Source organism: Ziziphus jujuba, chromosome 10, assembly GCF_031755915.1.
Source record: "Ziziphus jujuba cultivar Dongzao chromosome 10, ASM3175591v1".
In the NCBI taxonomy this organism is placed as follows: domain Eukaryota; kingdom Viridiplantae; phylum Streptophyta; class Magnoliopsida; order Rosales; family Rhamnaceae; genus Ziziphus; species Ziziphus jujuba.
This window is the reverse complement of record NC_083388.1, coordinates 15,682,710-15,709,004: the sequence shown is the minus strand read 5'-3', so window position 1 is coordinate 15,709,004 and position 26,295 is coordinate 15,682,710. Positions and strand designations below refer to the sequence as shown.

The following is a 26,295-nucleotide window of genomic DNA, read 5'->3' as shown; positions in this document are numbered from 1 at the left end:
ACAAATTATCTGATAGAAATGGAAAATTAGGAAAAATAACAAGATAGAAAAGAGAGAGAGAGAGAGTATTTGATAAGGAAAAAGAACAACATGGCAAAATAAATAATTGATATAAAAAATATTTGCCAAAAAAACAATTGATAAAAGAAGTAAGATAAAAAAAATAAAAAAATAAAAAGTAAAAAACTAGTATGTGTATAACGAAAGAAACGAAGGAAAGGAAAATAAAAAATAATAAAAAATAATTGATATAACTTACAAAGGATTAAAAAAAAAGGAATAACTATTTTTTTAAGTTGTTCTATTAAAAAAAAAAAAAAGAGGAAGATAAAATAAGAAAATAAGAAAATTTAATTGGATACATTTATCAAAGCATAATATTCTATCTTTCTCTCTCTAAGATATTCCAAAGACTTGAAGTAATATTTTCTCTCTACAACTTTCTTTCTATAAGATAAAAAAACACAGACTAAAGAAAAACGATGAAGAAAACAAATTAAAATAATATGTATTTTATTATTTTCAAAACAGGTGAAAATATCGTTTTATTGTTTTCAAAATTTTTTATTTATTTTTTAAAACTGTTTTTGAAAACTGGTGGTCAAACAGGTAATCTTTTGTTTTAAAAATAGTTTTCTATTTTACAGAACAGAAAACTGTTTTAAAAAACAGATGACCAAACAGACCCTTAGTTTTTAGAAATTAGTTTTTTTTCTTTTATTTATTGGAGAAATCTCAAATTTGATCTTTGATAAAGATTATAACTATGGTGTTTTTCATTCTTAAATTAATGGTGATTTTGTGTTTTATGAAAGAATTAGGATTCAAGCTACTGCATATTCAAAAAAATTATTTAAATTCAAAGTCATTTCATGTGTCTTAATAAAATTAGATTCTTAAAGGAAAAGCAAGCATTGGAGGGGATTAGTCATTCATAAGTATTAATATTTCCATAGAATTAAATTTGTTTAAAGGTTGAGGAGAGAGAGAAATTTGATTAGAGTCCATATATTGAATAATTTGAAATTTTACAAGGACAAGAAGGGTTGAGAACTTAGGAAACCAAGAAAGATTACTATGGAAAACTATTTTAACAGCAATAAATAACTTATATTAAAAAAATGTGTTTGGATGCATATATAAAAGATTTAAGAACTTTAAAAATCTATATCTATATTCGATATAATATATAAAATAAGAAGAGTCTGTATCACGTATCATCCTTATATTTTTTCAGTTCTCATCCAAAACCATTAATTAAAAAAAAATCATCTTTCCATCTTTTTATTATTTATAATCTTATAAAAATATTAATTAATATCAAATAGAACAACTTTTTAAAAGTATGAGATTTTTTAGTTCTATTTGTTGTATGAAAAAATTATATTTTTCTTATTATAATATTATATAATTGATTGAAAGACTATTAATTTTCTTACCTTTTATGATGTATCCAAAAATATATAAAATCTATAATAATAATAATAATAATAATAATAATAATAATAATAATTATTATTATTATATTATATTATAATGATTTAATATAGGAAAATTAATTATTTGCAAGAAATCAAATAATCCATTTTAATTTGAATTTGAATTTCATAGATGGAAAATATTATATAAATACATTTGAATTTGAATTAAATTATATAAATACATTTGAATTTGAATTTAAATACCATGGATGGAAAAAAAATAATATAATATCATTCGATTTGAATGTATCATTAGTAAAAAATTTTTATAAATGTCATATTTAAATATAAGTAATTATTATAGATTATTTTTGAAATCATATATTTTGATAATTAATACAGTGTATAGTACGTAGATTAATGCTAGTAATATATAAAAGTAAGAGAGTTAGAAAATTTTTTTTGACATATATCATCCTCTAATTCATTCTATTCCCTCCAAAAGTATTAAAAAAAATTAAAATTCAAAAATAAAATTATCTTAAAAATTCAACAATCTTTAAAATCATTATCATATATCATTCTTAAATTTATTTTATTTCCTTCCAAAGGCATTACAAAAAATTAAAATCTAAAAATAAAATTGTTTAAAAAAATCCACAATCTTAATAAAACTTGAAATGAATAATTTGATATTAATTTTTGAAAATTTCCATATTGTGTGGGTATTATCATGATTTGGCTATAAATCTTTGCAATAACTTGTACAACGATTTTATCATAATTTATATAAATACTATATCCATAAATAAAATTCTATAATTTTCAAAAAAGTTGGAAGGAAAAATTTAATCTTGAGTTTTGAAAATTTCCATAATTTGTGGGTTTGAAAATTTTAATTTTGGTGATGGAACGATACTTGGCAAGAGGAATTTTTTTCCTCCTTATTTGGTTTCTTTTTGAATTTTTTAAAGATAAGATAAAAAACATATATATAATAAAAGATATTTTTATTATTAAAGATATTTCACACAAAAACTCTATACACTAATACATATTTATTTATGGATATATGATAAATAGAATTTTATTGTAAAATATTAAGATTAATATATGATAATTAATAATGAGATTGATCTATTTATTAGAAATTTAAAGTGAATAATGCATTTTTTTTCAATATTTTACAAAAAAGTTGCTTAAAATGTACTTATACATACATGTATGCATATATGACAAGATTTCAATAATATGGAGTAATATAAAATTGATTTTATCTAAAATATGGATTTCATATTTAAAAGTATATTTGAATACTTTTGGATTTGATGTCTGGGGTTTAGGGTAATGTAAATTTTTTTATGCCAGATAAAGAATCAAACCTATTTAAATGCTCTTGCTATTCTATATTTTCTTGAAAAAGGCGCTCAATTGGCTTGTTGTTTGGTATTCTGTATCTGTACAAAAAAAACCTCCTGCCTAATTCACTAATTCCTGGAATGATATTGAACTTTTGTATTTGAAAATTGTTTTAGGGGGGATTTCTGAAGTAGATGGTGGTTGATAGAGTAATCCTTGATTATAATTTCCCGTATGAGTATTGTGTCCAACACAAAACTTGTGGCTGATAGTAAAACACCGATTTACCTGTTGAGATCTAATTCGATCTTCATAGATTTCTCAAGATATTTGCTCCAAAATTTGTTATAGCATCTATAACGGCCTTTGGTTTAGGTGGACAGCCGGGCAAATAAACATCTACGAGAATTATCTTATCGACCCCCCGAACAGTACTATAAGAATTAGTACTTGATTATATTTGATTGTTATTCAATTTCAATTGGCAGAAGTAAACAAAATAAAATAAGGTGTATAAACAGAACTTCTATTTATATGCCTTATTTTGCTTATTCAGACCCACCACCTAGTTAAGATATCGCATTAGCCTCTACTCTTGTCCTATCTCGTCTAAGAGTGAGATTTGCTTCAATTGTTTGTCTCTTGCCTCAGCTTTACTCAAGTTAGCTTCTGCTATTTCAAGAGTTCGTTGAGCTTCTTGTGGATCAATGTCATTGCCCTTCTCCCCATCATTTACTAAAACAGTGATCTCATTATTGCCTATTCTAGCAAAACCACCCATCAGAGCCATCATTAACCATTGGTCGTTAAGGCATATTCTCAAAATATCGATATATCTACAGCTGTGGCAATAGGCGCGTGGTTTGGTAATACGCCGATTTGTCCACTATTAGTAGATAAAATTATTTCTTTCACTTCCAAATCCCAAACAATTCGATTCAGGGTCAGTACATAAAGATTTAAGGTCATTTTTTCAATTTGCTCTCCGTTTCTAAGTTCGTAGCCTTCACAGTAGCTTCATCAATGTTACCTACCAAATAAAAAGCTTGTTCAGGGAGACTATCTAATTCGCTAGAAAGGATCAATTTAAATCCTCCAATTGTTTCTGCTAGACCAAAATTTTCCTGGTGAACCGGTAAACACTTCTCCTACAAAAAAGGGTTGTGATAGGAAATGCTCAATTTTTCATGCTCTTGCTAGGTTAAGCGATCTTCTTCGGATAATTCATCCAACCCAAGGATAGCTATAATGTCTTGAAGTTTTTTGTAACGTTGTAAAGTTTGTTTAACTCTTTGCGCAGTTTCATAATATTCTTCACCAACGATTCGAGGTTGAAGCATAGTTGCCGTTGAATCTAAAGGATCTATTGCAGGATAGATACCTTTGGCAACCAATCCTCTTGATAGTACGGTAGTACCATCTAAATGTTCAAATGTTGTGGCCGGGGCAGGATTGGTCAAATTGTCCACGGGTACATAAATTGCTTGAATAGAAGTTATGAACCCCTCTTTGGTAGAAGTAATTCTTTCTTGTAAAGAACCCATTTCGATACTAAGAGTGGGTTGATATCCCACAGCGGAGGACATTCTACCCAACAAGGCCGATACTTCGGATCTCGCTTGGACAAAATGAAAGATATTGTCAATAAATACAAGTACGTCTTGTTCATTAACATCTTGGAAATATTCCGCCATAGTTAGAGTAGTTAAACCAACTCTCGTATGTGCTTTCAGTGACTCATTCATCTGACCGTAGACTAGAGCTACTTTTGATTCTGAAATATTTTTTTAATTAATTACTCCAGATTCTTTCATTTCTATGTAAAGATCATTGCCTTCATGAATATGTTCACCTACTCCGTCAAATACGGATACGCCCCCATGAGCTTTGGCAATGTTGTTGATCAATTCCATAATAAGTACTGTTTTGCCCACTCCCACTCCCCTAAATAGTCTTATTTTTCCTCCACGTCGATAAGGGGCTAAAAGATTTACTGCTTTAATTCCTATTTCAAAAATCGATACTTTTGTATCTAACTGTATAAAGTCAGGCGTAGATCTATGAATAGGAGATGTTGTGCAAGTATCTACAGGACCTAAATTATCAATAGGCTCTCCAAGCACGTTGAAAATTTGTCCTAGCGTAGCTTCACCGACTGGAACACTTAGAGGAGCTCCTGTGTCAATCACTTCCATTCCTCTCGTTAGACCATCTGTAGCACTCATAGCTACCACTCTAACTCACATATTTTTTAATAATTGCTGTACTTCACAAGTAACATTAGTTTTTTGACCAACAATATCTTGGCCCTTAACTACCAGAGCACTGTAAATATTAGGCATCTTACCCGGTTGAAAAGTTACATCCAATACCGGACCAATGATTTGAGCAATACACTCCAGATTGTTTTTTTGAAGCGCGGGAACCCTAGGACCAGAAGTAGTAGGATCTTTGTGGAGTGAAAGGGAGACTACATTGGATCGGCACGAACCTCCTGACAATATCCATAAATGACTTGTTTTGGTAAGAGATGGACATTACTATATGTAAATTCCGATGCGGTATACATTGGTACTCCAGTACATTATTAAGAAAATTTTAAAATATATATAAAAGGAAAGATCCCCTAAAATGAAAAGAAAAAAATATATTAGATAATCAAAGAGATTTAGGAGAGTACAATTATTTCATTTAAATCGAATTCTTATCTAATCAAATTAAATATTTTATATGGAGAAATAAGATATATTTGAAATTTATATTTTGATGGAGAGATAAAGATACATTTTAAATTTATATTTCAAAATATAAATTTCAAAAATTAAAAGTTAAAAATAAAAAATTAAATTAAAAAAACAAATCGAAATTCAAAATCACGTTTTATCAAAAGTCTCATAACTTTATAAATAGAGGGAGAAATAGAGGGAGAAACCAAAAGAGAAAAAAATGTTGGAAAAACAGCAGAAAAAAGGTTAAAAATACAAAGAAGAGAAAAAGTGAAAAGAAAAAAGAGGGAAGAAAAAAAAAGTATAGGGAAAAAAATATATATATATTTACATGGGCATAGTAGTTATATGAAAATCTAATGTTATAGATGTTATAGATTAATATTTTTTAATATTAAATTTTATCTAATTGTTTGCCCATATTTTAAGTCCGATTGAATATGATAAATATGAATTATTTGGTAAGTATAAAGTTGATTATGCAATGATTTATGCTTCTATAACTGATTTTTTTTTTTTTTGGATCAATTTTGTTGAAGATATAATTGAAAAGGTTGTAGTTAAAGGCAATGCTAATTCTAAGAATCTTGTAGAAGGACAAACAAGTTTATTGATATTGTGCTTTAGAATTAGGAGTTATTTTATTCATAATTATTTTAAATGTTAAATAATAATCTTATTTGCATATATCATTAGACGAGTTTTGCTATATATTTTTTCAGATAAAACAATTTTATGTATATTTTGTGGATGAATTTATATGCGAGATTAATGGTTGTCTAAAAATAATTATTATATTTCAAATATATAATGCCTAAAGATTCAAAAATTATATTAATTTATAATTTCTAAAATTTATATATATTTTAATTAAAAATTTTATTTGTGAAATGCTATTTATACAGTACTTTAATATTTGATTTGATTATAATTAATTAATTATTAATAATAATTATTGCAATCATCTATAACAGTTATACTTTCTGTGCATCTCACGGGTTTAACACTGGTGTATATATATATATATATATATGTATGTACCTTTAGATTAGATTAATTAAATAATTTTGATTATTTATCAAAAGGTTTTGTTAAACAATTTTGTATGGAAATGCTCCCATATATATATATATATATATATATATCTTGACTGATAGTATTAGATTCACGTTCCTTCCAACGAAGATGCAGATAGCCAATATTGATATATTTATAGTATTGACTGCCATTTTAACATCTAATCGGAGATGCTCTTGCAAATGTTTGATATTTGTTATATGTATGTTAATTTGGGAGCTATATATACACGCCATAAAAATCTTTACACAATTTATTTTGATTTTACATAAATATTTTAGCTGACTAATTGGCTTTTAATTCGATAAGACAGAAAATTATATATATGAATGATATTTTCTAACACCATATTTGATAGAAAATTATGTATATTAATGATATCTTTTAACAACATACTTGACACTTTTAAATTACCTTTATCTAGGCCCCAGCAAAAAAAATTACCTATTTTATAATCTTCAATACGTCATTCCTCATGGTTGATGAAACAAATAACTAAAACAATTATTTTATAATCTTCAATACGTCATTCCTTATGGTTGAGGGGACCAAAAAAAATCTTTGACCAAAAAAAAAAAAAAAAGGTTAAAAAACAACCTACCAATAGAAAGCGTTAAAGGAATTCAAAATTATAACAACAAATCAAATTGATGACATCATGTTTGCTCTTTTACTAAAAATTTAGGCTAGATGTAGTAAGCTAAAAAAATAAAAAATAAAAAAAGAAAATAAAAAGAAAAAAGAAAAGAAAAGATTACAGTAGGTGCAATTAAATTAAATGAATTTATTCAATATATATGTCAAAATTTAGATAATAATTCATGTACGGAATCAATTTATTTATTTATTTACATTATATAACACCCAATTAAGGTTTAAAATTTTGGTATCAATAGAAATATTGAAAGTTCAAAATATGAAAATTTTCATAAAAATATCGGAAAGTATCGAATATCGATAAAAAATTACAAAAAATGATAGAAAATTACTTAAAAAATTAAAATTTTTATTGAAAATTTAGCATCATCTTATTTAATCAATTATCAAATTGATACTAAAAATTGCAAAAGTATTGAATAGATATTATATTTCTTTGGATCAATTTAATTTATAGTAAGCGATAATGATAAAAAAATAAATTATTATTAATAAAAATATGCAAAAATATATATTTGATAAAATTATTTATTAATTAAGATTAAACAATTATTACGATTACATTATATTTCATAAACATCATCTCAGTACTCATAGAATTTAAAGGTGGTTAAAAATTTTTGGTTGCTTCCCCATTCTCATTTTGAAATGTGAATTGTGAAAAGTAATTATTAAAAAATATATTTCTCTAATAATTTTTCATGTAATTATTAATATGTCAACTATAAAGGTCTTATATTAAATGTAGTTGTCTTTGATATTTAGTATAATATATTCTATCATCTTTTTATTTATTTTTTAGCTTAATATTATTAATTTAAATACTATCAATACAATATTAAATTCTACATAATATTGTATTTCTATATTATTATTTTATGTTATTATTTTATATTCTTATATAGTCACTATTAACTTGTAATTATGGGATTATAATGAATCCATCTTATAAAAAATGTATAGCAATTATATATATATATTTTATCAATAAATGAACATATCAAAGTTATTCAATTTAATTCATTCCATTTTATTTATATTATTAAATATTTGAAAGACAATTAAAAGGTTAAAAAAACTATCACTAAATTTTTGGTAAAATAATTTACTAAACATTAATAATATTTATGAATTATTTTATAAAATTTTGTTAAAAAAATTTCATAGATATTTTCAAAATTCCATAGAAATCTCATAAATTTACATGAAAATTTTTGAAATTTTTATGGATATTATGAATTTTTTAACCAAATTGTTAAGGATTTCATGTGAATATTTTGATGGAAATTTCCATGGAAATTTCAGTGAAGTTTCTAAAATTTCAATAAATATTATAGAAATTCTATCAGTTTCTATTTAAAACTTAAATTTTCTTTTGACTTCTTAAAAAAATGAAACTTTCAGAGAAATTTTGGCAGAAATTTCAAATATTTTAAACCTTGAACCAACTACCAAATAATTTATTAATTGAGAAAAGATAAAGTATAGATGAATGATTGGTATAGATAAATACATCAAAAAGGGAAAAAAGACAAACTATGAACCCAAAAAAAAAAAAAAAAGAATGAAATATGTTAAAGTAAAGAAATAAGAGAAAATACATTTAATTGAAGAAGAATTTATTTTAACGAAAAATTAAATGCTGAAATCTATAGTGATATGATTGCTTATGGATCCCTTTCTAGATATTCAAGAGGGTTCCGCTAGGGAAACTCCATTAAATCAGCATCGAGAATTCAGTGAGACATTTCCATAAATTGTATATAACCCAACATTACAAACAAGATATCATAAATATTTTTAATAGAAATCATAAAAAATCATAAATCAAAGATACCATAAGATTTATAAATATTAGGTTATGATACGAACCTAGGACGACCTGCTCCTAAACCAGTATCATATTAGCCCGGATCTTAATTAAGTTCAAGTTCTAATGGAATTGACCTCAACCCCTAACCAACCTATAGTTAGAAACCTTGGTATAACGTAGACGCCACAATAGGGGATGGAAAATCTATTGATAAGTCAAGCTAAAACAACCAATTCTCTAATGGTGTTTTAGGTGTTCTCAAAGAATAAAGAGATAATTAATCTCACAAGTATTTTCTCAATCAAATCAAAAGTTGTATTCTTATTGAAAAATAAGTCTTTAAATAGGCTTTGAAAGAAACAAAATAAAACCTAAAAATCCTAGGAAAAACCAGCCACACAATGAAGAGTTCTAGCTTGACCGAATCTTTCCTTTTCCTAATCTAATTAATTAATTCCCTTATTTTTAATTAGGAATTAATTAATTTACAAACAAAATAATAAAATAAAAACTTTCCTAAACTTATTTGTCCAGCAAATAAATAAAAAACCTAAAAAGAAAAGTCAAAAGCAAATCAAAAACCGAGTTGACTAGTTTGACAACTACGCTGACTTATGTCTGATGTCCAAGCTAACTTATGTTTGTCCGAGCTAACTGATATCTGTCTGAGCTAACTTATGTCTGGCTGATGTCAGAACTAAGTTATGTCTGATATCCGAAGTCCTAGGTCAGATGTCCGAGGCATGGGTGTCCGATGTATCAGCCTCCACCACTTGGATACTTAAAACAGATCTTTTATCTTCAGGTATGGACAAGCCCTTTTAAGAATGAATTACTTTCTGGATAAAGGCAGTAAGGTTGTCCTTAAACCTCTTAGCTTGAGCCATAGTGATCGGTCTAGTCTTCATCCGTATCAGATCAGTACCCCAGTGAGTTGTCGGTTGTGCAAGCTCGGGCGGATTCGCATTAGGTTAATTTTCCAGAGCATTTAAAGAGTACAAATGAACTAATGCAAAATATTGAACATGCTCAATATATCGTATACATCAAAATTAGTAAAATAAAGAATATTTACTATCATTAGAGTTAGAGGAAAATAATAATACATTAGCATTGGAATAGCATAAAGTCAGTAAAGATGTTGGAGATAATGTATGTAACTTGTCAACTAAGGTCTAGGGAAACAGTTTAAAAAAAAAAAATACATAACTATAAAACAAGTTTAGTGAGTAAAATATTATGACAATAATTATTATTCTTATAAGTCATTTCTTTGAACATCTCACTTTAACTTTTTGAAACTTCCCATGCTTTAACAAATAATTTTTACCAAACCCATAGTCATCCCCAAAACATAGCATTTTCATAAATCGTAGGATAAAAATATTAAAATAACATAACATCCATCCCTTCATAAATAAAATAATACTTTAATAAATCATTACTCATAATTATCGATAATCATATATATATATATATTGTATTCGTAGTGCACTCATCAATATCCCTGTGTATTATAATTATTACCATAATCTATCGCATGATCACAACTAGAGTCCTAGTTTGTCGTTGGCTACAAGAGAAAGGAGAAATTATCAATACAACTCTTGGCGTTATTGAGTACGACCTCTTATCCAATCTCCAAAATTACATGATCAAGCAGGGTGTGGTTAAATAATCATGCGTAATCATAATCCAACAAATCTTTATCTATAGTATAGTATGGTACGCAATAATCCACAATACAATATCCTACTTAAAATCTAATATAGTTATAAAATTTATCAAATAATACACATAATCATCATATCAAAATATTGTTACAAATACCAACATAAAAATATATAAATGTATTTGTATAGCCATATATCAAAATTTATTTATACCTAACCAATCCTTTTAATATACCATAATATGATAAATCAAATCATTTATTAATAGCATGTAATAAAGCATATGACTTAAATAATTCCAATAATTAGATAATTAATATATTATATATATTCAAACCTATATTTTCCAAAATCATTTTAGAAAATAAGGTTCACTCACAAATCATAGCTTAAATTAGCTCCTTTGCCAAATTGCCTCCGATATTAGTCTTGATGTCTAAAATAATAATAAAATATTTCTCAAACTTCAAAATTTAAACTAAAAATATTAGATACATACCAATGTCCAAAAATAACATTAATAATTCTAAAATTTTTGAAATTGGATATTGAACAGGTCCAATCATACTGTGAACCGTAAATACCCTATATTCAAAATTGTGAGTTTTCACTCAGAAGATAATTTAATGAAATTAAACCTTTCGCTGAGTCCCATTAACGATTAATTACACTAATTTAACTTTAATTTTGTTTAATTGTGTCCAACAACAACCTAATTTTATTCAATATTAAAGTAATTGATTCAAAAATGGAAAAATTATCCAACAATATCCAAAATTTACAAACTTTGTATGAGTGGAAAGCTTATGAAACAAATAATACATTGATGTACTGACCTACTGGTGACTAGAAAACCTCTTCAAAGTTTTGGCCAAATTTGATATCATTGGATGTTGCAAATAGTGGAGAATTTTGAACAAACAAAGACTGGGAATGAGTTAAAAGGGTCCAAAATAGTGGGGATAGGGGTATGGGGTGGGCTGAAATAGCCGAAATTCTGATGACCTGACTTAATGGCAATGATAGCTTCCTAAAGCTGATCCTATGGCATTGTTGGCCGTTTGGCCGTGAAAATTGGAGGGTTGGCTAGAATTTGAGTGGGCAACCCAATGGTCTAGTGCGTGTAGAAGGTCGGGATACTAGAGGTTAATGAAACTAGTTGATCCATTAGGTGCTCAAACAGGTCGAGCAAGTCCAATTCATGTTTGTTGGGTTTAGGAAAGGTTTTTCAGACTTTTTGGGTATCTTTCTAATTTTAAATGATGGGCATATGTCTTCATGTATATATAAGCCTAGGATTCACTAAAAGACAAAAATCTAGAACTGGTTTGGATATAAATAAATAATGATATTTAAATATTTTAGAATCATAACTTTTTAACTGTAACTTAGAATTTGGTGTGCCGCTAATCTACGAATTCGTATTGACGAGCTTTACACAATGGCATAAGAGTCAAAGTGAAAATTCATCTCCAAAGAAAAGTTAAACTTGATCCCATTTAAAAATATAATTTAGTCAAACTTCATTAAACCGCCCAAAAATTTAAATTCCAAAAGTTCTATGGAGATGGGTCATTACATATAACAATTATTTACCTTTTAAGATTAAGAGTACTTTAGTAAATTGAATTAAATTAAAATAACTTGTGGGGCGATACATTTTTGTTTTTGTCATGATGTGGGGTGATAATTGCCTCCAACATATGGAGGCTCTTCTCTTGACTCTTGTGATGTGTGATCTTACTACTTATCTATGTGTTCATCATGTAAATTTAGTAATCAATTAAATTTTTTTAGTTAAATGGAAAACTGCAATTAATCTTTTTAATAATTATTTTTTATTACTGATATTATTTACATTTTCTCTTTTGCATGGATAATTTTTTTCTTAAACAGAGATGGTGTTAAATCATTAAATTCAAAGATATATATGTACATATATATACATATATATTAATTGATTGAAACAAAAAAGGTAAAACCACAAAATGCCCTTACAAAGATTTAACTTGTTCTATTCACTTTTTTTTTATATAAAAAAAGGAACAAAAAATAAAAGAGCAACAATTTTCTCCTTAACCAAAAGAAATGACTGAGATGCATAAAAAAGGCTCATGCATGACTACTACTTAGGCAATCCCAAATAAGAACGAAAAAACATGGACAATATATTAAAAAAGAAAGTAATATAGAGTTAAAGTGAAGAAATCCCACATAATAAAAGAAAACACATACAAGCGGTAAATAACCATGAACCCTCAATTGGCTTCATTGAGAAAACCTCAAAAGGAAAAAAGACTACCAATTAACAGAAACGAAAAGTTCTGTCACATCATGTATCATTAGAATATGCCTAGATGCACTACTTAGGAAGCAAGAAAGACATCTTTTATAACAATTGGTAATAACAAGTTTAAACAAAGCATCTATCACCATATTTGCTTTGTTATATATATGAGATACTTTGAAAGAAATGGAATTCACATAATTGATACAAATGGACCTTTCTAAAAGCAACTTCCATGGAACATCAAGAGAACGATCATGAAGAAGCTTTACCACATAAGTTGAATCACTTTCTAACAAAATATGATCCAAGAAAGAAGATTGAGCAAACTTCAAAGCATAAATCACCACCCATAATTTCGCTTCAAAAGAAAATGCAGAACCAATATGAGCTATAAAACACCCTCTAACAAAACCATGAGCCATTTAGAAAACACCGCCACATTAAGAAATGCTAAGACTACTTAATGTTGCTCCATCAACTTTTAATTTAAGCCAATTGGAATTAGAAGCTAATCAAGTAACAAGAAGAATTTTGTTAGCCTTGTAAAGATTTTCGAGAATTGATAATATTTGTACCTTTTAACAATCTTATTACACAAACTGCTTTCATATATAATTACATGTGAATTGCATATATTAATACCATTACTCATGGTAGTATATATAGTAATTATGAGCTATGCATCTCAACGAAAGAATAAATAGACATCAATGCTTGACTTGTAAGAGTAAGTCTCGATCTTTAAAATCATGTTGACTTGATGATTGGCTTGATAATAGGTTTCCTTCAACATCATCAGCACATCCAGCACATAGTTTTCCCTTAACAGCACTAGTACAAGCTTTGCATGGAAAACCAGCACAACCTTTGCGTGACAAATTACCATTTGTGTATATGTGACCATCCATGCATATAATATTACCTTTAATACTTTGGACAAAATTCCTTGAACCCTAAAATTCCTAAGAACCATTATACTCAAGACGTTTCATACTGGCATGAAACATATGATTAATAGTTAGATGTAAAGCATTGATATTGTCATAGAAGAGCTAAGGAGGCTGAAGAAGTGGAATACCAATATCACAAATTAGGTATGTAATCCATGTAATCTTAGTAGTAGCATAGGCCATAGATCGATATTATGCTTTTGTACTAGATTTGGAGACGGTTGTTTCTTAGAACACTAAGAAATGCAATTGGCCCCAATATAGATACAGAACCCAGTAGTGCTTTTTCGGGTAGATGGGCAACTAGCCCAGTCTGTGTCTGAAAAACCATACAATGTGGGAGAGCTATTTGACAGAATATATAGGCCATGATCTTGAATACCTTTAAGATGGCGTAATATATGCTTGACAGCCTTGAGATGAATCATTGTAGGATTGTTAAATGATTGATAAACTTTGTTAATAGCATATGTAATATCTGGTCTTGTAAAAGAGAGACATTGAAAAGCTTCTACGATGGTTTGGTAGTCATGGACATTAACAGGATCATTATCTGACCATTGAGCTTTTCTTTTTGAGTGATTGAAGTAGCAAGTGAAGAATAAGATGATATACCGACTCAATGAAGGAGGCCTTTTATGTACTAAAATTGAGAAAGACGAGCTCCCCTCTAAAAATATTTGGTAGACACACTCAGAAAATAACGTAGATAGCCTAGATTTTTAATAGCAAACTCCTGGCCAAGCTTCTATAGTAATGTATGAATGAGAGAATCATCATTTTCGGTAACAATAATGTCATCAATGTAAATTAAAAGTAGGATAGCAGTAGATTGATGATGATAAATGAATAAAAAGGAGTCTACTTTGCTGCAAAAGAAGCCTAGATGAGGAAGGAATTGTGATAGCCAATCAAACCAGGGATGAGGTGCCTATTTCAATCCATAAATTGATTTTTAAAGAAGATAAACTAGGTTGGGGAAGCAAGAATCAATGAATCCAAGAGGTTGCTCCATATATATGGTTTCTCTTAAGTTTCCATGAAAAAATGCATTCTTGACATCTAATTGCTTTAAAGTCCATCGATGAGTATGAGCAAGTGATATAATGAGACGAACAGTGGTAGGTTTGACAACTGGACTAAATGTTTAATCATAATCATGTCTACGGATTTAAGTGAAGCCTTTAACAACCAATCGAGCCTTAAACCGATTAAGAGAACCATAATCTCTATATTTTAGCTTATAGACCTATTTTGAACCAATCACATTGCCATGAGTTTGGTGTGGAACAAAGGTCCAAGTTTTATTTCTTTCTAATGCTTGTATTTCTTCTTGCACCAAAGCCATCCATCTAGCATCCTTGAGAGCTATTTTTAAGATTTTTTGTTCAACGACATTAGAATCATCAGTTGCCATGAGCATCATTTGAGAAGCAAGAGTTTGATCACTCTGAAGCTTTCAATGGGTTATCATGTGGTGTGTGGGAGCTGGAGAGGAGTTTTGAACTGTGGAGGTTGTTGTAGAACCAATAGGAAGTTGAACATACAGATGGTCTGAGATATCATGTTGAGATACAGGTGGAATGTGAATGGTTATTGATGCAGCAGTTGTTGTGGAAGAAGTTGGAGAACTTTCACTATTTTTAGTGATAACTATTAAGTGTCCTAGTATCCACACGATATTGAGAATGACTAAGACTTTTGGAATCCACATGAGTTAGAATAGGTGGCGTGGTAGTGAGGGACTCAGTGTGACTAATTGTTCCAGGAGTAGTGAAATTCTCTGTTGGCAAGTGAGAAATATCTTGACCAATGTTGATAAAATGATCTACATATGATGAGTTATCATATTGCTGAACAATTTTTGAAGGACGCAGACTCTTAGAAGCCGTGTTTAGTTGAGTTACACCATTCATCAAATTTTAGGAATTTAGTGAGTTCCAAATTATGTGGACTTTTATTGTAACATGCGTTTGAAGCATATGGAAAACAAGTTTTATCAAAGACAATATTTCTACAAATAAAAACTCTATTTGTGGGTGGACATAAACACCGGTAGCCTTTGTGAAATGGACTATAGTAAATGAAAATACACGATTAATCTTTTGTTGAAAATTGTTGTGATTGAGATGTCTAAGTGAAGGAAAACAATGTCAGCCAAACACTCTCAAGCCTTTGTAATTTGGATGCCATTGATAAAGTTTGAAATATGGTGAGCTATTGTTCACAGTAGATAGTGGCAGTCGGCTTATCAAGGAGACTGTAGTTAAAAAGGCATCAACTAATACAAACCTAGAACGACTTGCTCCTAAACCCATATTATACTAGCCCAAATCGAAATTAAGTTTAGATTCTAATGGTTATCTTGACCCCTAATCGACTTGTGATTAGAAATCTAGGTATATGATGAAGACACCACAATAGGTGATAGATGTCCTGCTAATAAGTCAAACTAAAAGACTCGATCTTTGTTCGATGTTTTAGATGTCCAAAGAGAACAAAGAGAATTATTCTCATAAATAATTTTTGAATAATAATCTAAATTGCCATTCCATTGAAAAATAAGACCTTAAATAGGATAAAGTTACAAACAAAAATCCTAAATCAACTAAAGGTAAATTCGGTCAACATAGGAAAGGATTAGGAAAGTGCCGAATTTTTCCAAGTTTCCTAAACTAATTTGTATTAATTAATTCCTAAAGTTTGAAATAGGAATAAACTAATTTACAATTAAAATAATAAAATATCAACCTTCCTAAATTAATTTTTCCAGAAAATAATTAAATAAAAGCCATAATAAAAAACTATTTCTTAAAACAAAAAGTCAAATTTCAGATTTGGAAAGTAGTTGATAACTTTCCAAACAAGCTGTCTTTATCCAATCACCAGCTAATTTAGACTTTAAATTAGCTCCAATATGCCATGTAGGATGCCAAATAGGATTAAAACTGGTTCCCATACCTTGCCATTGGTTGGAATAATCAAAGCTTGCTGAAACGCAAGTAAGGTCCTTGCTAGTGCCAAAACAGTCAAAATCTGGCCATGTTGATCTCTTGCATAAATGTGTTGTATAGTCAGCCTTGCTTCTGCCTTGGTATTGTTTCATGGCCCCTTGGTGAGTTTAATGAAGTTCATAAGCTAACAAATCTGTCCCTTACTGCCCAGAGTCCATATATGCACCAAAATAGCTTCCCGGGTCCATTTCTGCCTTCATAACTTGGATGCATAGTATAGGTTTTTGAATCTTCATGTATAACCATGCCTTCTTAAGACTTAATCACACCTTGAATAAAGTTAACCAGATTGTCCTTAAATCTCTTTGTTTGTGCCCTTGTAATTGGTACCGTCTTCAGTTGCATAGGATCAACACCCCAGTAGGTTAGAGGTTGTAATGTTAAATCAGTTTCCACAGCATGTCTATATAAGTTTTCATTCAGCAACTCCATATTGTTCAAGAATTACAGGACAAGAAACTTACTACTGAATTCCACATTTTTTGAGATGTAGGAGAAACTCATTTGAGTTGAACTGACCTTCATCATCAATTGAAATTTTTTTTTTTTTTTTGCCAAATTGGTTTCAAACAGACTTTGAAATAACCATGAGAATCTAGAATGGTCATTAATAAAAAGTTCATAAAATCAAAACTTCTGAGAAAAGACTATTAGAGCATGTCCCCAAAGGTCACAATGAATTTTCTCAATAGAAAATTTAGAAAATTTATTGGATGATCCAAATAGAAGTTTACAACTCTAACATAGCTGACAACTAACACAAATTGAAGGCTTAGAAGCCCAATGACTAACACTAATATTTTTGTTTTCCTTCAAAATGTGTAACAACTTAGATTCCCTAATCTTTTATGCCAGATTGGTTAAGATGCTGTACTTCCTTTTATTGATGAGAAGACTTGATAAACTGGATCATCTAAGGCATACAGACAACCTTTCTATGCCCCCTCGCTATTATCCTTTGGTTTGGATCCTTTATCAAGAAACCAGATGAATTGAATTCAAAAGAGTAAGGATTATCATAAATCAGTTTGCTAACAAACAATAAGGCCTTGTTTGGTATGGTGTATTGCCATGTATTACCCTGGATTGTACTATATAATGATATGTTTGGCAGTTGAAGATATGTGAAGGGTATTGTATTACATAATACCCATCCATGTTTTTTAACTGAGTGAAGGTGTATTAGCTAATACACTACTTTGCCCTGTATAATGTAATACCGACCCGCAATTTCTCCTCCCACAGCTTCTCCTCCCCCAGTCTCTGTTCTCTAGTAAGTCTTCTCAATTCTCTTTTTTTTTTTTCTACCATAATTGACCCAGTATCTTTCCATATTAGAAATCGTCCCCCTCAGTCACTTTCATTTCATTTTTATTGCCCGTTTTCTAACTCTTTCCATATCAAAGAGGAAAAAACAAAACAAAACAAAACAAAAGAAAGAGGCTCTCAAACCAGGTCAGATAAACACTGACTTTGATCGTCATAGAAAGTGTTAGATTTTGACGAAGATTGCCACTGGAGACTTCGTATTCCGGTTAAATGGTAGCCAAAGACTCATCGGACTGGCTTCTTGCCAATTGGTCCATCCAATTCAGTCCGCTAAAGACTGGTCGCAGAGTTCAGCTTCTCTTCGTTACTTCTAGGGCTTTTTTTTTATTTTTTTTTTATTTTTTAGGCTTTTTTAGTATTAGGCTGGAATTTTGTAGCTTGTTGTAATGGATTTCATTATGGACTTGTTTTTGGTACTAAAAAATCTTTGGTTGTATTTGGTGAAAATATTGGTTGAATTTGGTGAAAATATGAGTTTGATTGCTTAATCACTAAGCTAACTGATGAAAAAATGCTAGGTACTTTGACTATCTTTGATATGGAGCATATATAACCCTTTTGTCTTATCTGCATGTAGTATGAAATGCATTTGGGTGTTTAGAGTTTTGTTGGATGTGGGAAGCATTTGCACTTAGGCGGGACAAAAAATAGGTTTAATGTTTGGTTTGTGCATTGTTGTATGATTTTATTGAGCGTTCATGAGCTGTTCCTGCTTCCAAATGGTTAAATAGACTGAGGTGCTTAGTTTATTCTTTTTGTTGCTAATTTTTAAAGCTAAGGAATTGTTGTACTTTGTTCTGTGAGTCATTTTGAAATGTAAACTCGACCAAGATTCATGGTGGTGACCATGACAATATGAAAGGTCCTATATTAAGCAATTTAAGCTTAGCTGAGTTGAACTTTGGTGTTGATGGTCTGTGTTATTATTGGGTAGTTTTATAGTGGAATAATGATATGGGTTGTTAGATTTTTGAACTAACTTGTTAAAACTTGACATATTTTACTCATGGTACCAAAGCTTTGAATGTTTTATGATTTTTTATGTTAATTATTGGCAAAAAACTGAATTGCATTTATTCTTTTTTTTTTTAGAATTTTGTAAATATGGAAACTGGGAAAAAGTTCTCTTCTATGTATGATGTTCTCTACTACATTAAAATGGTAAATACTGCTCATCAAAAGCCTCTATCTATTAATAGGCACATTCAAAGACATTCAGGAAGAAATCCTTTACAAGTGAGTGGGGCATTGGTGGATGCCTTTTATTGGCAAATATATTGCTATGCTGATTCAGCCAGTAATTTTTTTCGTTCTTAAACCATGTTTAGCTTACCTCCTTTTCTGTATATGAATTTGGCTATACGTAGTTAATGTGAAAATACTTATATAAGTTAATGTGAGGTTATCTTTGTCTCCTAAAGTTACAAATCTGATTAATTACTTATGTAACTGTATTTTTATTGTAGTGTTACATTGATCCATCAACTGGATATAAATTCTATTCCAAGCCAGAGTTATTTCGATATCTCAGCACTGTAAAGCACAAGAATCATATACTTCATCCAAAGAGGATGTTCTGTTGTATGTGGAAATTGGACAGAGTAGTAAATGTGCATTTAAATCAATAAATTATGCATCGGTGATCTAGAGTTGTTGAATGAGGAAGTCACATTGAGTGTGGACTTTGTTATATATTGGAGTGTCATACTACTTTTCATCACTAGTATCCTTGTATGTGACCTATTTTGAATTTTCTATCCACTTTTTTAATAATTTTTTATTTTTTTCAAAGTTTTATTTTATTTTTTCTAAAATGAAAATAATATGGAAAGAGAAATATAAGATATTTTTGTAATGTTTATATTTTTAATAGCAATGATTTAATAAATAATCAATAATAAAAAATAGTACATTACAATACCAAGAAATATCAAACACTGTATTATTTTATACATTCCAGCACCAAACACAACATAAGTATAATATAATACATTTCAATACAATCCAATACAATACAGCTTATACCAATACAATCCAATACTGCATACCAAACGAACCCTAAGTTCTTTATCAAAGCAAGAACAACAAGCACATTTTTCAATCTCACTTTCCCATGGCTTTTAGGAATATTAACATCACCAATATGTGAAATGGATAAACTTTCTTCATTACCAACATAAATAACATCTTTTCCATGATAAATTGAGGGTTAGCAAGTTTACTTGCATTGTTGATCATATAAGATGATGCTCTTGAATCCATATATAAGGTTTCATCATTTGGTTCATTAAAAGAGAGGGTAGCCAAGGTATGAGTTACTTCATCTAGTTGGTATGAATAATCATACATCTTCCAACAAGTTGCAGCAGTGTAATATAAGTTATCACAGATTTGACAGTGAACCTTTGGATGCTTTTTCTCTTAATTACACTAGGAAGAGTGATATAAGGATCTATGGTTTTTGGTTTCCTTGAAATTTTTTGAAATTTGGCTTTGGTGAGATAGAAATGAGTTACTTGAGTCTAGTCCACATCCAGTAGTAGGTGTAAAGCCTATCCCACATGAATTAAAGCCTCGACCACCTCTGTTGTTCCTTCCATGTTCTCTCCATCCTAAAAATACCTGATTGTAATTTAAAAACTATTTTCCCTTCTTCTTGCTGAATAAACAATGCTTGTCCATGCCCTTGGAGAGCAAGAACAAATTGATTAAATGTAGGATATGGTGGTTTAGTAAGCATAGCAAGTCTAAAATCTTGGTATTTTGGACCTAATGCTCTTGTCAGCTAAAAAGCTTGGTCTATGTTAAAAACCGATTAGCCTATAATAGCCAAGTTGTCACATATAATTTTGAATTTTTTTAGATATTCATTAAGAGATAGAGATCCCTTTTTAGGCAGCATCAAAATGTTTTTCAATTGTCCTTCCTTTTCCTTTGTGGACAGTAGCAGTGGCTTTTTTAGTGATGCCCACTTATGCTTTACTAAATCTGCTACTACAACTAGGTTTAACACATCTTCAAATATGTTTCCACGAAGCCACATTACTAGTAAATCAACATTCATGGTCCATACTTCATATAAGTTGGGATGGACCTTAGAATCTGGTTTTTCAGCATTTGTAATATAATGAAGTAATCCCATTCTTCGAAATAAAGGCAGAATCTGAGAATGCAAGAAGAAAGTTGGAAGAAGTTCGGTGAATTGAAACAAGATTGGTACATTGATGAAAACTTTAAATAGTGAGCACCGGTTCGGAGAAGGTTGAAGAAGACATGTTTTGGCTTGTAGGCTGAGGCTCTGATACCATAAAGATTTTCAAGAATTGAAAATGTTTGTACCTTCAACAATCTTTTACGTAGACTAGTTTTGTATAGAATTACATGTGAATTGTATATAGCAATACCATAACTCATTGTAGTATATATAGTAGTTATGAGCTATGCATATCAGGGAAGGAATAAACAGACATCAATGCTTGACTTGCAAGGGTAAATCTCGATCTTTATAATCACGTTGACTTGATGATAGGTTTCCTTCAACATTGCAAGCACATTCAACACATACTTTTCCCTTAACAGTAGTCGTACAAGCTTTGAATAGAAAACCAACATAACCTTTGCATGACAGATTACCGTTTATGCAGATGTTTGCATCTATGCATGATATATTATTACCTTTAATACTTTGGATGAAATTCTTTGAAGCCCAAAATTCCTAAGAACCATTACATTCGAAATGACACTATTCATGAACCCTAAATGAAAACATCTAGTAACTTTAATAGAAGAAAAAGCAAAAGCCAAGGGGTGTGACATTAGAACAAAATTAGGTTCATAGTGATTCTAATTCCTTACATACCAAGCGATGTGAAAAACTAGGAAGCAAACTGCAACCCAAAGAGCTTTAACTTGCAAGCTAAACTTTTAGCCCATGCATCGAAGAGAAAAACCAAACACCAAACTATCATAGCATAGTGAAATATCAAAGTAAGAGGATACATAATCCCATAAGTCCCTAGTATACATGCAATGGACAAATAAACATATGTAATCTTTAGCATCCCAATGGAATAAAGAACAAATAGATGCTATCTGAATTTAAACATTTGATTCGATTATCCGTAAGGAGATGTGACACTAACAAAATATGGATCTTGAAGGAGGAATGTGTTTTAACCAAACAAATTTACACCAAGGAGGAAAGCCATTATGGTTAACAATGAAATTATAATAAACCTCATAAAAAATAGAACAAGATAAGGAAGGCTTCCATAATAGTTTATATGAAGTTTAGGAAATCATAATGTTTTCAACGAGCAGCATAACATGTGTGATCGCAACTCGAAAAGAAGTTGGAAGTAGCACGCAATACCTTGTCTTGGTACATGTATGAATTTTAAAATTTTAATCGAGTTTGACCAATTGTACCATTTATGGGTCTCAATTTTGACTTTTTGTATCGTCAACATTTTAGTTTGATTAGTACACAATTGTGTAGAGCTCATCGACATAAGTTCATAGACTAGAGACATGATTAATTTCAATTTACAGTTGAAAAGTTATGGTTTTGAGAAGTTTCAAACGACAATATTATATCAATGTCTTAACCAATCTAAGTTTTTATTTATTACTTATCCAAAGGCCAATATATATACTTTGTGAAGCATACCTCAAAGTTAAAATAGATCTAAAAAAACCAAAATTATTTTTAAAAACACATAACCCATGTGACCACTTGCAAGCTCGCCTAAAACTGGGTTGACCCACATACCCATAATGTAAGTAGTTCAGGCTTGCCAAAACTAATCAACTTCTAGTAGTTCAAACGCTCCATGCGCTACCCTATGAGAGTACCCACCTTTCGGTGACCTTAGTCGTGAAATTTTACAATAATCCCTTTGGCGATGAGCTTAAATTGGGTAAAGCCATGGCAACGCCGTCATGAGTCGCCAGTAAGTTGGTAAGATTTTTTGCTGTTTTAGGCAGACCCATGCACCTTTCGCCCCTAATTTGCACCCTTTAAGCTTGAATACAACCTTCATTTATCAAAATTCTTTATGATTTAAGAGATCTATCAACATCAAGTTTGGCCAAAACTTTCTTTTTATTCTAGAGCTGTCGACGGTGTTTTTAGACCAAGTTGAGCTTACCATTTTGTTACCTATTCTAAAAGTTTTCCATTGATATATAATTCGTGAATTTTGGCCATCGTTTGATATTTATATTTTTGAGTCAATTAATTAAATACCAAATAAAATTGAAATGTATTTGGATAATTTTGAACCAAATTGCAATTGATTTGCTTTATTAGATGTTAATAAAACCAAATAGAAGGTTTAATTTCATAAAATTAACCTTCGAGTGAAAAAACTCCAATTTTAGATACTGGATCCTAAAGGTTTGTTTTATAATTGGACCACTCTTTATCTAATTTATGTAATTTTATAGTAATATAAATTGTTTTAAGATATTTGTTACACACCAATATCGTTAGTTTAATTTTTTAAGTCTGACCAATATCTTATTATATTATAAATAAGTATATTATGATTGGAGATGATCCTGCAAAAGAGTAGGAGTGAGCATCAGTGATATCTGTAAGTGATTTATGTTTTTGAACAATTTTGCGCATATTAGTACAATATGTATATAGTTTGAATATTATATATATTGTTCGAGTTAGATGCTTATCATATATATAATATATGTATATAAGCATTATTAGTTTATGCAATTTTTGACAACATTATAAATGATTTTAAATTCTATTGAGTTCATGATGAATATGAGAATTTTAGTATTCGAATTGATGTTTTAGTTTATTTGGAAAATAATTGGTTTTGAGAAAAAAGTAATTGGAAATTGTATATTTTAAAGCATATATAAGTATTTTATATTTCAACTTAGACTTTTTCGGAGCAGTTGATTCTAAAGTTTGAAAGAATTCCATGGTTAAGGTTGCTCTAGTAGGAGCAATATTAAAATGAGCAACATCTTTAAAAATTTGAATAAAAAAGCCCATAACAAATGGAGGGGACCTCCTAGAAAGTTTGAACAAAAAAATCCATAATGGATATGGTACTAGCTACGTGCATATATTTATGATCTAGTGGAGAGTAACATCACCAAATAATATACGATAATACTAATTTACAATATATTTTTTTATGTTTTAATATTAAAAAGTTAGTATAAAAAAGTGACCATTTTAATAGTAATTTATTAAATTCTCGTAAAAATGTAAATAACATTGAATTTATTTTTATTTTTACCCCATTTAATATTCCGTTATATCTATATTATGCCCCATAAAATAAAATAGATAGTTCACTACATCAAAACTATATATTTATATTATATGGTGCTCTTGGAAATGCAAACTTTTTCGTCCTATTAATTCTTGGTGTGTTTAAAAAAGAAAAAAGAAAAATTGGCGTCTCAAGGCTAAGGTACAATTATATATGAATAGAAAATTTATGAAAAAATCCTTGACTAAAGTATAGCGTACCAAACTGAACTTCTCTATCCCTCAAAGAGCTATCCCTCAAAGTGAGGCCACACGGGGGAGCATTACGCGGTCCGTAATGGAAGATACAATGGGAACATTCTAAAACTGACAGCGACATTGTCAGTTTAATTTTCGAAGAATTCCAACTTCCAATGGAAACCCCTTTTTTATATTTTTTTTTTCCTGAAAAAAGGAAGAAAAAAAAAGTAAAAATTAAAATGGCATTAAGTGTTCTTTGTTCTTCTAATCGTCGTCTTCTGATTTTCCAATTGCTTGAAAATGCACACAACATTATTAGAGTTTGAAACTTCTGTTGACCCTTTTGTAACTGCCCCATTATTTATAACTTTATCACTTTTCTTTGAAAAGCTTTCAAACTTGGCCACCATATAAGGTTTCTTATATCTTAAAGTTGAAATATTATAGTCAAATACTTGTTCGAATTATACTCATCTTTTGTTTTTAAATATATATATATATATATATATATATATTTATATATATAATTAGTATATTTTGCGATTCACGTGCTTTGTCACCTGCATAATTTTTACAAAAATATGTCCATGCCGACTGCTGACATCTCAAAAACATCTTCCCAACTTTGGGGATATTTATATATTCCAAATTTCTTTAGCGTTATTATATTTTATTATATTAATAATAATATTTTTGTTTGTATGTGTGCGTGACATTAGTAATTTATAATATATATATATATATATATATATAATATTTTATATGTACATGTAAATATACTTGGGGGAAGATAATTATGTGAGTCGCTTTATTAGACCAACAGAAGAAAGGATTTTTATTTTATTTTAATTTTTAAATTTTTGTGGTAGCATTGTATGGAAGAAGGCTTATTTATATATATATATATATATATATATGATATGTAGGATAGTTCCATACTCGTTCGGGACATGAATATTGACATTTTGTTGCATGTGTCAAGATCATATAAGAAATTTAAAATAGGGCAAATTTCATTTAGCATTCTTTAATTTTGTTATAATGACACTTGAATTTTATGTTTTTGAAAAATTATCATTAACATTCTTTTAGTTTTTTTTAATATATTAAAATATATTTATTTTTCAATTTTTTTTAGTTAATTTTATAGTTAAAGGCCCAATAAAAATTGAAATCAGCATTTTATAATTAAATAATATTGCAAAATATTATTATGATTTAAAAATATATAAAAATGTTGACTTGCTTTATGACTTTTTTATTCGCTCACTTATACATTTATATAATCTCCTAAATTATTTTTTTTATTTATTTAAAAAGTGAAAAGGTTATCATATACCATCACACACACATATATATATATATATATATATATGTATCATACACATATTTATAACAGCCAATAAAAAAAGTTGTTAAGTAAATATGATGAGCGGTCATATCATACAGTTGTGGATCGATGGGCTGCAGAGTTTGAAACGTTCAAAATTAGTTGAAAA

The 26,295-nt window shown here is 29.1% G+C and overlaps 1 pseudogene; it reads right to left on the bottom strand.

Annotated features, from left to right (window-relative positions):
• Positions 1 to 3,745: 3,745 nt before the first annotated feature.
• LOC125420801 (ATP synthase subunit beta, chloroplastic-like) lies at positions 3,746 to 24,935 on the bottom strand (annotated as a pseudogene).
• Positions 24,936 to 26,295: the final 1,360 nt, after the last annotated feature.